General features: G+C 37.1%; 2 pseudogenes; both read left to right on the top strand.

Annotated features, from left to right (window-relative positions):
* Nucleotides 1–446: 446 nt before the first annotated feature.
* Nucleotides 447–13,198, top strand: LOC138162269 (alpha-amylase 1B-like; annotated as a pseudogene).
* LOC138162198 (thioredoxin pseudogene) lies at nucleotides 11,171–11,671 on the top strand (annotated as a pseudogene).
* Nucleotides 13,199–13,843: the final 645 nt, after the last annotated feature.

The raw sequence follows: 13,843 nt of genomic DNA, 5'->3' as shown, positions 1-13,843 counted from the left end.
AAATAACTTTTTATATAAAGTATAGGATTTAATCATTTTCTTAATGGAAGGATCATGATTTATTAATAAATACGTAATATACTCAATTTACATTGACTGTTATTTTTCTTTTATGAGTGAAGGATTTTAGAAATGACGTCTGATCCTAATTAAACAACAGCTAGATCAATATTGTCAGCATAAATATAAATATGCAGGTGCTTGATATTTCTAATTCTCTCTGCGTAAGAAAAGTACTAAGTCCTTAAAGGTTATCTGTGGTTATGGTTCTGTGCAATTTTACAGACTATTTTCACCTGTTGAGTTTTACACTACTTGTTGTCTTTTTCAGAATACATGTAACTATATGCTCCAAGTAGGCATAGATTCAAATAAATATTTGCTAATTTGTTTCTTATAGGAGTGTAAATAGTTGCTGAAATGAGGGCTAAGGACTTCAAAGCAAAATGAGACTCTTGCTGTTGCTTTCAGCCCTTGGGGTATGCTGGGCACGGTATAAACCCCATACCCAGAGTGGTCAGACATCTATTGTCCACTTATTGATTGGTGCTGGAATGACATAGCTCTCGAATGTGAACGCTATCTAGCTCCCAATGGCTATAGTGGTGTTTAGGTATGTACACTTCAAAATATATTTGATATTCACATTTTTACCACAATAAATACTTTTAATTTATGCTTTTAACTACAAAGGAAAGAGGATAAATTGCAGGGGTTGGACTAGATGATGTCAAGGGACCCTTCTAGTTCTAAGAATTAGGCAGTGCAATGTATATAGAGTCTGGGACCTGGAGTTAGGAAGACCTGAGCTCAAATTTAGCCTCAGACACTAGGTGTATGACTATGGGAAAGTTCTTTAACCACTGTCTGCTCAGTTTTTTTCATCCGCAGAATGGAGACAATAATAGCAACTTTTGTTATTATCTGTCTCCCAGGGTTGTAGCAAGAATCAAGTGAGTTAATATTTGTGAAGTGATTTGCAAACTTTCGAGTGCTATACAAATGCTAGGTATTATTATTAATTCCTGTCTTAATAATATAAGAGAGAGGAAAAATCTCTGGTTCCTATTGTGTCAGTCATGTCTGACACTTCATAACCACATTTAGGGATTTTATGTGGATTTTTTGTTTTATTTTGTTTTTTTCCAAAATATTGAAGTGGTATGATATTTCCCTCTTCAGCTCATTTTACTGATGGGAAACTGAGACAAACATAGTTAAGTAACTTGCCAGGGTAACAAAGCTATTAAGAGTCTGAGGCCTGATTTGATCTTAGAGAGATGAGACTTCTTGACTTCAGGTCCAGTGTTCTATACACTATGCCACCTAGCTGCTCTGAAAGCATTGGGCCTGGGGTTAAAGAATCTGAGTTCAAATTCTGGTTCTGCCACTTACCAGTTTTGTAACCTTGGACAAGTCACCTTAAAGCTTTGTGTCTCAGTTTCCTCATCTGTAGGTGGTTGGACAGGATGACCTTTCTGTTCCCTCCTAGCTCTAAATCTTTTTCTACAAGTTAATGTATGTGAAATGACCTTTAAAAAGTTATGATGCTGTGAAAATAAGGAGTTCTACCAAAGTAACTCATCAATTCCTAGTTCAAATATTTAATAGTGTATCTCAACTCATTGTGTTAATGGCTTTTGGAACATTTCTCAATATAACACAAAATACTGTCTTACTAACTACTTCCCCTTCCCAAAATGCAGGTCTCACCTCCAAATGAGAATGCAGTGATCAATAGCCCTTCAAGACCTTGGTGGGAAAGATACCAGCCAGTTAGCTACAAGATATGCACATGGTCTGGAGGTGAAGATGAATTCAGAGAGATGGTGAAGAGATGCACTGATGTTGGAGTAAGTAGATAACAAGCTATTTAAGTCAAGGGTTCTTCTTCTGGTGTCCACAAATTCCCAAGATGTCTGTGGATAAATTCCAGAGGGTCCATGAACTTGGATGTCTTGAAATTACATCTTTGTTTTCACTAAACTCTAAGTGAAATTTTGAATTTCCTTTGGTTACTTATAAATATCATTCAGAGAAGGGGTCTATGGGTTTCACCATACCGGCTAAGTGAAAAATGATACAAGAAAGACTAAGAACCCCTGTTTCATGGTTCAGGAGATTACACTGTTAACTTTCCCAGCCTAAAGTATGCTGCCTCCATCTAAATTATGCTTACTGTGATGTAAATTTGATTGATGTCCCTGTGATTTCATGCTATTAGAGATTTCTTCCAGTAGAACACATTTGACCCCCATCTATGCCTCCTTTTCTTATGCAACTTTTGTCTCTGTCCTGTAACTCTTCCACCCATTTAAAGCACACACACACACACACACACACACACACACATACACATAATGCCATGCATGAGCAGCTTTCCAGAAGAATGCTACTGTGAACAGCTTTTAAGGTTCTGATTACACAGCATAGTGAACACACCATTTATTCCATAACAAGTCAAAGCAAAAAATTCACAGTAAATCAAAGTACTGCATTCACAATATTACAATTTATCCCAAAAAATCAGCCAGACCCTTCCTGTTATGAAAGCAACAGGAGACAGGAGTTCATATCTTCTGTTTCCCCAACAGAGACTTGATCAATTACTAAGTACTAAGTTCCTGTTACCTTTGCCAACAAAAAGGGATCTTCAAATTCAAATTACATTACCATTACAACACAATCACATACATGAGGGTACACTCTAATTCAAAGATAGTAACTATCTAAAAGGCATCTTTTCTAAATCATCTTTTTTGAATATATTTATGTGCCAGAGAGAAAGTAAGCCAAAGAAAGCCAATGGTAGCAGAGCTGACTTGTGCTTTTTTTCAGGAAGAAAGCTAGTTAAAGTTGGAAAAAAACCCATAATTTTAAAGGCTTCCCCTATTCCCAACTAAAACTAGATTTTCCTCATCAGTCCTTGAATTTTAATTCCCTAATCTTACAATGTATACAATGCCATAATGAATATATTATGGTGATGTATATGAATGATTTATTATTCACCAGAATTCATAATCTAACCTCTGGTGATCAACTTGTGTTTCATTTACAGATAAGATGGCAAAAGGGGTCATTCCATAATAAATATTTCCACTTTGAAACTTTTCACTCTATTAACCAAGCTGTTGACAGGCCGATAAATAGACTCTAATGTTTTAAAGATGCTCTTTTAGGGTGGGGCTCTCAAATAGGCAGCAATCACATTACAGCACATGTCTGTAGCACAAATAATCATTTAGTCTCTTAAGCCAAACTGATTTAATGAAGTAACTGGATTACTTCCAATGACTGATGAGTTCAGTCAAAATATAAACATACTCTTATGGAAAATACAAAGCACGTTTAATATGTCCTTGGGAAATAGTTCTGGGTAAGATTTAGTGTATTTGAGAAAAAGAAAATATTAGCTCCTTGAAGTTAGGATTTTTGTCTTTGCATTTTTAGTGCCTTGGCTTGAAGTGTGCCCTGCAGGGCTATTTGTTATAAGTGGAAGGAAGAATATATTCATTTAGGTTCTGTGCCTCATTTAATGTTCAAGGTTCTAGCTTCTAAAAGAAATCAGGGGTCTTGTCAAGAATTTATTAGAATGTGCCATCTCATTGACAGCTAGTGTTCAGAGAGCTGAACCTGGAGTCAGGAAGAGTTGATTTAAAATCTGGCCTCAGACAATTATTAGCTATTTGACCTTGGGCAAGTCACTTACCCACTGTCTGCCTCAGTTTTCTCATCTGTAAAATACAAGTAATAGCATATCATTCCCAGGTTTGTTGAGAGGAACTGAGACAATAATTGAAAAGTGTATTGTAATGCCTTGAACATACTAAGTGCTACATAATTATTAGCTTTTTATAATTATTATTATCCTACTAGTTTTATTTAATTGTACATTTAACGTTTGCTCTATTATTCTGGTATTCATATGTGAATCTTTTATGAGATACAATGTGGTTTGATGAGAAGAATGGTGGACTTGCAATCAGAAGATTTGTTTTTGAGCCCTGACTCTGCTTTCTTCTAATCAGATGACCCTGGGCAGATCACTTATCTTTCCTAGCATTTAGCTTCTTCGTCTGTAAAATAAGGATAATATTCTTTGTCCTGCCTCCTTTAGAGAGGGTTTGAAATTATCAAATGAGATTATACCTGTGAAAGAACTTTGTAAAGTGTAATGTCAAATACAAATGCAAGTTATTATTCTTATGGGTGAGTAAGAATGTGGGAGAAAATTACATTTTTTTCCCTTGAGTGAGTCTTCCCTTCCCTCACTATAATAAAATAAACAATAGCAAAGCAAAACCATCTGACACAATGGCCCTGTGTGATAGCACAGGCAACATCCTGCACCTGTAGTAGCCCATCATGCCTGATGTTGGTTATTACAATGATTCAGTATTGTGGTTTGCTTTAGCCTCCTTTTTGTTTGTATCATAATCCTTGTGGATATCCTCTCCTTTTTTCTGTTTCTTTGGATCTCTAATAGTTCCCCCTATTTCTATGGAACTAGTGACCAGCCTGATCTATTGAGAGTGCAGAGACCAAAGACAAAGTTTCATGGCTAAATTATAAAACATCAGAAAGTCAGATTTATAAGCTAATTGAAAGAGATGTTGTCTCACTTCATTAACATTCTCTATAATTCCTTAAATTATGGGGAGAAGTAGCATCCTGACATAGGAGGGCAGAATGTGGAGTCAGAAGCTGAGTTGAAGTCCTTTCAGTGATGTCTCATCTGCTAATCTTAAGCACAAACCTTGCTATTGCAGGTGAACATTTATGTGGATGCTGTAGTGAACCACATGTCTGGAAGCGGTGTGAGTGCCAGAACAAGTAGCACCTGTGGAAGTTACTACACTCCTGGAGCAAGAGACGTTCCTGCTGTTCCATACTCTGCCTGGGATTTTAATGATGGCAAATGTACAACGAGAAGTGGGGAAATTGAAAGCTACAATAATGCTTCTCAGGTAAATTTTCCTGGTTATTAACTAATCATATACACTTTATCTGAAACCAAGTTTTCTCCCCAGCCTGTCCTCCCTAGCTGACTTGCACAGTCCCATGTTCCTACCCTCTGCTGCCTAGATGGTTTGTGTTCATGCATATCAATGTCCTCCTCTCCTCTCCTGGACTGTTGTAACAATCTCTTAATTGGTCTGCTGCTTCCTGTCTCTCCACTATTTAATCCATATTCCATGTAGTTACCAAAGTGATATTTCTAAACCACACATCTGACCATGTCACTCATTTGCCTAAGATGAGTTAGAGGCTCCCTATTGCCTCTGGGATCAAATGCAAACCTTTGTTTTGGTATTTAAAGTTCTTTCCCATTTGGCTCCAGCCTATCATTCCAAACTGACATTTTCCTTGCCCTCATACACTCTATGTTCCAGCCATATTGACCTGGTTGCTGTACCTTGTATGTGACATTTTCTTTCCAAACACTTGCTTTTGTCTGGAATGCTCTCTCTCTCTCTCTCTCTCTCTCTCTTTATTCCACATCTCGGGTTGCTAGCTGACTTCTAGATTTACTCAAGTACTATCTCTTACAGAAAATCTGTCCTGGTCCCTTCTGTTTTTAGTGTTTTCACACCCTCTCCCCTCCCCAATGATACATGTACATGTTTTATTAGCCCAGTAGCACGTAGGTTCCTTGAGGACTGTTTTGTCTTTGTATCTTTGGGTAGTAGCACAATGCCTCACATAGATAATTCTTAAGAAATATAATTGGGGCAGTGTATGGAGCACTAACCCTGGAGTCAAGAGGACCTGATTTTGAATCCAGCCTCAGAATCTTAGTAGGAAGACTCACAGGAGATAAGATGGCAGGGCTAATAGTAAATTACTCTCACTGTGACTTACTGACGTCTTAAAAAAAACAACAACAAAAATTAGCATCCTAGGAAAAATTCTGGAATAGCCGAGACAGTGGAAAGACAGGAGATGGAGTCTTTTTTCCTGGAAAACTTGGGGATTCACCAGGAAAGGTGTGCTACACTAAGGTATGAACGTGAGTAAGCCCACTTCAGACTGGGAGACATCACAGCATGCCAGCGGCAAGCCCCACCTTAGCAAACCAATGGGATATCCTGAGCCCAGGGTGGTGGAGCTGGTAAATGCCAGCACCAGGACTCCCATGTGTCTTCACATAACCAGAGGAACCAGTAGACCTAGTTCATAGAACTGGCACATGCTTAGTACAGCCCTGGGAGGGCAGGAATCCTCCAGTAACTGAAGCTTCACATGCTTCAGTGCAACCCTTGGTGGGCAAGTGTCCTTTAGTAGCCAGACCTCCACGTATTACAGTGTAGTGCCAGGGAAATGTAGAAAACCCCCTCTTGGCATCAGCACACAGCAGATACTACTACTAGGACCCCAACTCAGCACCAGGTAAGCTCCCAGACCCCTATAACATCCAGCTGACATCACCTAATGCCCGAGTACACAAAGCCAGTGACCAGGACCCTGGCTTACAGCACAAGAAGTTTAGAATATTGCACCTTGGTCTCCAGCAAGAGAGCTCAACTTAAAACCTTAGGAAATAGGTAAAGAAAGTGAGCAAAAATCAGAAAAGAACACTGACTATGGAGAATTATGGTGACAGGAAGACCAAACACAAACTCAGAAGAGAACAACATTGTCAATATACCTATATATGAAACTGCAAAGGGAGATATGAATTGGTCTCAAGCCCAAAAAACTTCTTTCAAGAGCTCAAGAAAGATTTTAAAAGCCAAATAAGAGAAGCAGAAGAAAAATTGGGAAAAGAAATGAGAGGTATGCAGGAGAAAGAGTCAACAGTTTGGAAAATGAAGGACAAAAATTGACTGAAGAAAATACTCATTAAAAATATAATTGGCCACTTCTCCTCAGGACATCTACTGCTTGGAGTCGAGTATGCCACACGGAGCCGGACCTCCCGGGTGGCCCCTCCAGCCAGTCGGGTGCCCCCAAGGAGAGCTGCACCAACACCAGAAGCTCATCCTCCAGCAGCAGTACCACCATCTGCAGTAGCCCCTCCTGCTGCTGCCCCTATGCAGCTGGGTTTAATCAACTCTGAAGACCAATCTAATTTAGCATAATACATAATTAGTAGTGAAATGATAAAGAAAACGGAGACCACCATTACTTTTTTTTTGTCTATTTGTCACTAATATCTGTATTTCAGAACAACCTTCGAGGAGGGGAAAGCTGTTCCCCACTGTGGAGATAACATGAGATAATATAAAATGTTGGGATGAGGAAGGTGCTTGTGTGGTCTTTCATCAAAATGAATGCTTGTGATGTAAACTCTTAAAATAAAGTTTATTTCCTCCTGGAAAATAATATAATTGGCCAAATGGAAAAGGAGGTACAGAAATTCACTGAGAACTCCTTAAAAAGTAGAATTGATCAAAATGGAAAAGGAGGTATAAAAACTAAATGAAGAAAACAATTTATTAAAAGTTGGAATTTGATCTTCAAATAAAAGACTCAAGAGAATCATAATGATGTAAATAGGAAAAACAACATGTTATTCAATAAGGTTAATCTGTTTACATCCCTACATGGGAAGTTAATAATTTTAACTCTTGAGAACTGTATCTTTATTATGACATTTAGAGGGTATATACACAGACCAAGGTTATAATTTGACTTTGATGTGATGATAAAAAATGAATTAACTGACAGATAAACAGAAAAGGATCATACTGGGAAAAGAGGAAAAGAGAATACAGAAAAGGGTAAATTACATCACATGAAATGACTCAAGGATCTTTTAAAGAAGAGGAAAAGAAGGGAAGAAGGTGAGCATTGTTTGAACCTTATTCTCTTTGAATTTGGCTTGAAGAAGGAATAACATACACACTCACTTGGATATAGAAACCTATCTTACCCTATTGAAAGTAGGAGGGGAAAGGGGGAAAAAAGAATGGGGGTTATATAGAAGGGAGTGCAGAGTAAGGAAGATGACAGTCAGAAAGTATATACTAGTGAGGAGTAAAAAGGAGAAAAGAAAAAAAACATATTGGGGGAAAATAGGATAGAGAAAAAGACACAGTTAGAAATCATAAGTGAATATGAATGAGATAAATGCTCTCAGAAAACAGACACAGGTAGTAGAGTGGGATTGAAACCATAATCCACATTTGAAGAAGAGAGATACACACAGAGTAAATGTAAAAGACTGGAGAAGAATATATTTGCTTCAGCTGAAGTTAAAAAAAAAAAACAGCAGTTGCAATCCTGATCTCAGACAAAGCCAAAACAAAAAGAGACCTAATAAAAAGAGATAAGGAAGGAAACCACATCCTGCTGAAAGGTAGCAAGACAATGAAGTAATATCAATACAATGCATATATGCTCCAAATAGAATAGCATCCAAAATCTTAAAGAAGTTAACTGAGTTATAGGAAGAAGTAGTGGGGGACCTCAACTTCCCCCTCTCAGAACTAGATAAATCTAATCACAAAATAAGTAAGAAAGGTGTTATTGAGGTGAATAGAATTTTAGAAATTAGACTTCTGGAGAAAACTGAATGGGGATAGAAAAGAATATCCTTTTTTTTCTCAATAGTGCATGTGATGTACACAAAAATTAACCATGTGCTAGGGCACAAATCTCACAATCAAATGCAGAAAGGCAGAAATACTGAAACATCATTTTCTTACCATGATGCAATAAAAATTGCATATAATAAAGGGATATGATAACTAATGGAATGATAACTAAAAATTAATTGGAAGGGGAGGCTAGGTGGTGCAGTGAATAGAGCACCGGCCCTGGAGTCAGGAGGACCTGGATTGAAGTCTGGCCTCAGACACTTAACACAAAAATAATTAGCCATGTGACCTTGGGCAAGTCACTTAACCCCAATTGCCTTCCAAAAAGCAAAAAAAAAAAAATTGGAAATGAAAAAGAAAATCTAATCCTAAATTATGAGTGGGTCAAACATGAATGCATGAAAACAATCAATAATTTCATCTGAGAGAATGTCAACAATAAGACAACACAAGAAAAAGAAAACACTAAAAATCCCCAATTATATAACTAATTGGATATCCTGAAAACCAAAGAAGAGAGTCACCAAACTGAAGTTAAAAAAACTATTGAACTAATAAACTAAGAAGTGGTATTATGAAAAAACACACTAAAATAATAAAACCTTGGTTAACATATTTAAAAGAAAGAAAGGAGAAAACCAAATTACCAATATCAAAAACGAAAAGGGTGAATTTACCACCTATGAACAGGAAATTTTTACAATAATTAGGAGGTATTTTTGCCCAACTGTATATCTATAAATATGAGAATCTTAGTGAAATGGATGAATATTTACAGAAATATAAACTGCCCAGATTAACAGGAGAGGAAATAAAATACTTAAATAATGCCATTTCAGAAAAAGAAATCGAATAAGCCATCAATGAACTCCCTAAAAAAATCTCTAGGGCCAGATGAATTTACAAGTGAATTCTACCAAATATTTAAAGAATAATTAATTCCAACACTATACAAAGTATTTTTAAAAATAGATGGAGGAGTCCTGCCAAATTCTTTTTATGACACAAATATGGTACTTATACCTAAACCAGGAAGAGCCAAAACAGAAAAAGAAAATTATAGACCACTCTCCCTAGTGAATATAGATGCAAAACTTTAAAATAAAATATTAGCAAAGATATTCCAGCAACTAATCATGAGGATAATAAACTATGACTTCTTCAACTTTATACCAGGAATGCAGGACTGGTTCAATATAAGAAAAACAATTAGTATAACTGACCATATCAATTACAAAATTAACAGAAATCATATGATCATATCAATAGATGCAGAAACTGCTTTTGATAAAATACAACAACCATTCCTATAAAAAAAAAACACTTGACAATATAGGAATAATTGCAATTTTCCTCAAAGTGATAAGAAACATCTATCTAAAATCATCAGCAATAATTCTATGTAATGAGGATGAGCCAGAATTATTTCCAATAAGATCAGGGGTGGAACAAGAGTGTCTATTATCACCACTGCTATTCAATATGGTATTAGAAATGTTAGTTTTAACAGTAAGATAAGAAAACAAATTGAAGAAATTAGAATAGACATTAAAGAAACAAAGCTATCACTCTTTGCAGATGGTATGATCATATACTTAGGGAACCTTAGAGAATCAATAAAAAAAAAACTACTTGAAATAATAAATTTAGTAAAGTTGTAGGATACAAAATAAACCCACATAGATCATTGGCATTTCTGTATTTTACTAACAAAGCTCAATAGCAAGAGATAGAAAGAGAATTTCCATTCAAACTAACTGTAGACAGTATAAAATATTTGGAAGTCTACCTGCCAAAGCAAAGTATATATATAAACTACTTCTAGCCTCATTTTTCAAAAATATAGAGAAATGAGTTAAAATTATAAGAATACAGACCATTCCCCATTTAATAAATGGTCAAAGGATATGAGCTGGCAGTATTCAGAGGAAGGAATTAAAGCTATTATAATCAAATGAAAAAATTCTATTTATCACTATTGATTAGAGAAAAGGAAATTAAAATAACCCTGAGGTACCATCTCATACCTATCAGATTGGCTAACAAGACAAAACAGGAGAATGATTAATGTTAGTGAAGACGTGGGTAAATTGGAACACTAATGCATTTTTGGTGGAGTTGTGAATTGATCCAACCATTTTGAGAGCGATTTAGAACTATGCCCAAAGGGCTACAAAACTGTGCATGCCGACTTTCTTGCTCTCCCGCAGAAAGAAGCACCCACAGTAAAGGCTTCGGCCTCCAAGTCACCCTGGACCTAGCAAGCTCAAGTCACCCGGAAGCAAGTTACTCAGACTCTTCAAGAAATCCACCAAATCCCCACCTCCCCACCCACCTGCCAAACAAGCTCGCCTCCGCCTCGGCGCCGCCCTTGCCACCGGTTCCTCCCGCTCCTCCCAAGTCTTTCCCTTCTCCCAAGCGGCCCTTGCTTCAGAAGACTACCGAGCTGCCCTTGCCACCCTCGCCTGCCTTGCCACCCTCGCCTCCCTTGCCACCCTCGCCTCCCTTGCCACCCTCGCCTCCCCAGCCTTCCGCGCTTCCAGCTCCTCTCAAGCCTCCCGAGCCTTCAGCTCCTTTCAAGCCTCCTGAGCCGCCCGCTCCTCCCCAGCCTCCCGAGCACGCCCGAGACGTTGGAAAAGATGGTGAAACAGATCGAGAGCAAGGAAAACTGACTCAGAATTGAAAGATGCTGGATCAAAATCAGTAGTGGTTGACTTCTCGGCCACACGGTGTGGACCATGCAAAATGATCAAGCCTTTCTTTCATGTACTTGGTGAAAAGTGCCCGGATGTGATATTCATAGAAGTGGATGTAGATGACTGTCAGGATGTTGCTACAGAGTGTGAAGTGAAATGCATGCCAACATTTCAATTCTACAAAAATGGAAAAAAAGTGGGTGAATTTTCTGGAGCCAATAAGGAAAAGCTTGAATCAACCATTAATGAATTGAAGTAGTTGTGGATCCTGTGAACAGTGTGAACAACTGTCAGCTGTCTAAATTATATAGCTTATAATTTTTTTTCTATTTCCAAAAAAGGATCAAGTGTAACAAAAGTAGGTATCCAGATAACATTTAATTGTAAATGACAATAAAATGTAAATCCAACCATTTGAAGAAAAAAAAATGTGCATACCCTTTGATCGAGCAATATCACTCCTAGGTCTGTATACCAAAGGGATGGTAAAAATTATAAAAGAACCCATGTGTACAAAAATATTTATAGTAGTTCTTATGACGGTGGTCATGAATTGAATATTGAAGGGATGCCTATCAATCAGGGAATCACTGAACAAATTATGGAATATGAAATAGAATACTCTTGTACTACAAGAAATGATAAGCAGGAAGACTTCAGAAAAAAACCTGGAAAATTACATGAACTAATACTGAAGGAAGAGAGCAGAACCAGGAAAATATTGTAAATATTAACAACAACATTGTGCGTGAGCAATTTTGATAGATTTAGTTCTTCTCAGCAATGAAGAGATATAACCCAGTTCCAAAAGACTCATGATGGAAAATGATATCCACATCCAGAGAAAGTCTGAATGGAGTCTGAAAAGAGATCAAAGCATACTGTTTTTATTTTCTTTCCTGTGGTTTTTTTCTTTGGTTCTAGTTCTTCTTTACAAGATGACTAATGTAGAAATATGACTAATGTGATTGTACAGGTATAGTTTATACCAGATTACATGTTGTCTTAGGGAGGGGGAAGAAAAAGGAGGAGAAAAAATACAAAATTCAAAATCTTTAAAAACAGAATGTCAACAACTAAAAATGAATTATTTTTTTAAAGAAAAGGAACTTTCTAGTTATGTGACCCTGGGCAATTCATTTAACCCCAAATGCCTCAACAAAGGGAGAGAAAGAAGGAGAGAGAAGGGGAGGGAGAGAGAGAAATGCTTATTGAGTGGAATTTCATCAGTACAGGGAATTTCCTAGAAGAATTGCAGCCCTTTAGGCTCCAGAGGAATTTCCTAAAGGACATAGAAGTTATATGACTTGCACAGGAAGAGGATTTGAAAGTAGCTCTTCCTGACTCTCAATCTGGACTTTTGTCTGCAATACCAAGCTGCCTCTAGACATGTGAAATTATAGGATCATAAGAACTGGAGCTGGAAGGAACCACTTCTCCCATGTAATCCCACCTTATCATTTTACAAATTAGGAAACTAAGGCCCATGGAGAATAAGGAGCTTTTTCAAGATCATGCAAGCAGGATTTGATCCAAGGGTCTTCTGATTCTGGAGTTAGGACTCTGTTCATTAGAACACATTAAAGGGAAACTAATTTTAAGATTCCCCTAGCCCAAAATTCTTAAGTTCATTTTGCCTCCGGTGTTTAAATGAGCACTTCGAAACTGGGAGCCAGAAGATGCTGCTGCCTATGTATCACATGCACCATTATTGTTTTTATAGGCTAGAGATTACTATTTGAGTGAGCTTCTTGATCTTACCCTGGGGAAAGATGATGTGTGTTCCAAAGTTGCTGCTTATTTGAACCATATGATTGCCATAGATGTGGCAGGGTTCAGAACTGATGCTTGTGGCCTGGAGACATGAAGGCATTCCTGGATAAACTGAAAAATTTAAACACACACTGGTTCCCTGAAGGATCAAGACCATTAATTTATGAGGAGATATTGAGATGAAATATGTGTAAATTCTGGGGACAGTGGTTGCGTGACAGGGTGTGCTTGCAATGATTTTATTTATTGTGACAAAGTTATCATTTCGATTAAATATGTCTTTTATATAAGCTGGCCCAATAATATGTTTAATCCTGGTTATGCAGTGCTAGATTGGGTTAGCATATCCACAGGATATAAATAAAAATTCCCAATTTGATGCTTTTTAGGTGTATCCAGCGAGAATGGAAAAATTCATCATTTAAAATTAGCAAATTAATTTGAATATTTAATAGCACCTAGCACTGGAATGATTAGCACAACATGCTAATATAATGACAAAAGTGTTTTGAGAATTTCTGCGAAACATCATATTCTTTTTTCCTTAATCAAATGCTTTGTTAACTTCTAGTTTACATCATTCATTTCCGCAAGATTTTGAGTTACAAATTTTCTTGCCATTTTTCCCCTACCCTCTACCTCAAAACAGTGATCCCACTGAATATCCCTTCCTCAAATATGCTCTCTCCCATATCTTCCCCCATGCCCCCTCTGATTTTCCAGTAGGGCATGGTGGATCTCTATGCCCCAGGGTCTGTATATCATATTTCACATTTACATGTAAAATAATAATAATAGTATATATATATATATATATATATATATATA

Source organism: Petaurus breviceps, unplaced genomic scaffold (assembly GCF_028583685.1).
Source record: "Petaurus breviceps papuanus isolate PSGF00001 unplaced genomic scaffold, PetGlider_PUasm1.0 186, whole genome shotgun sequence".
Classification (NCBI taxonomy): Eukaryota; Metazoa; Chordata; class Mammalia; order Diprotodontia; family Petauridae; genus Petaurus; species Petaurus breviceps.
The sequence above is the reverse complement of the archived record's forward strand: the minus strand, read 5'-3'. Positions and strand labels throughout refer to the sequence as shown.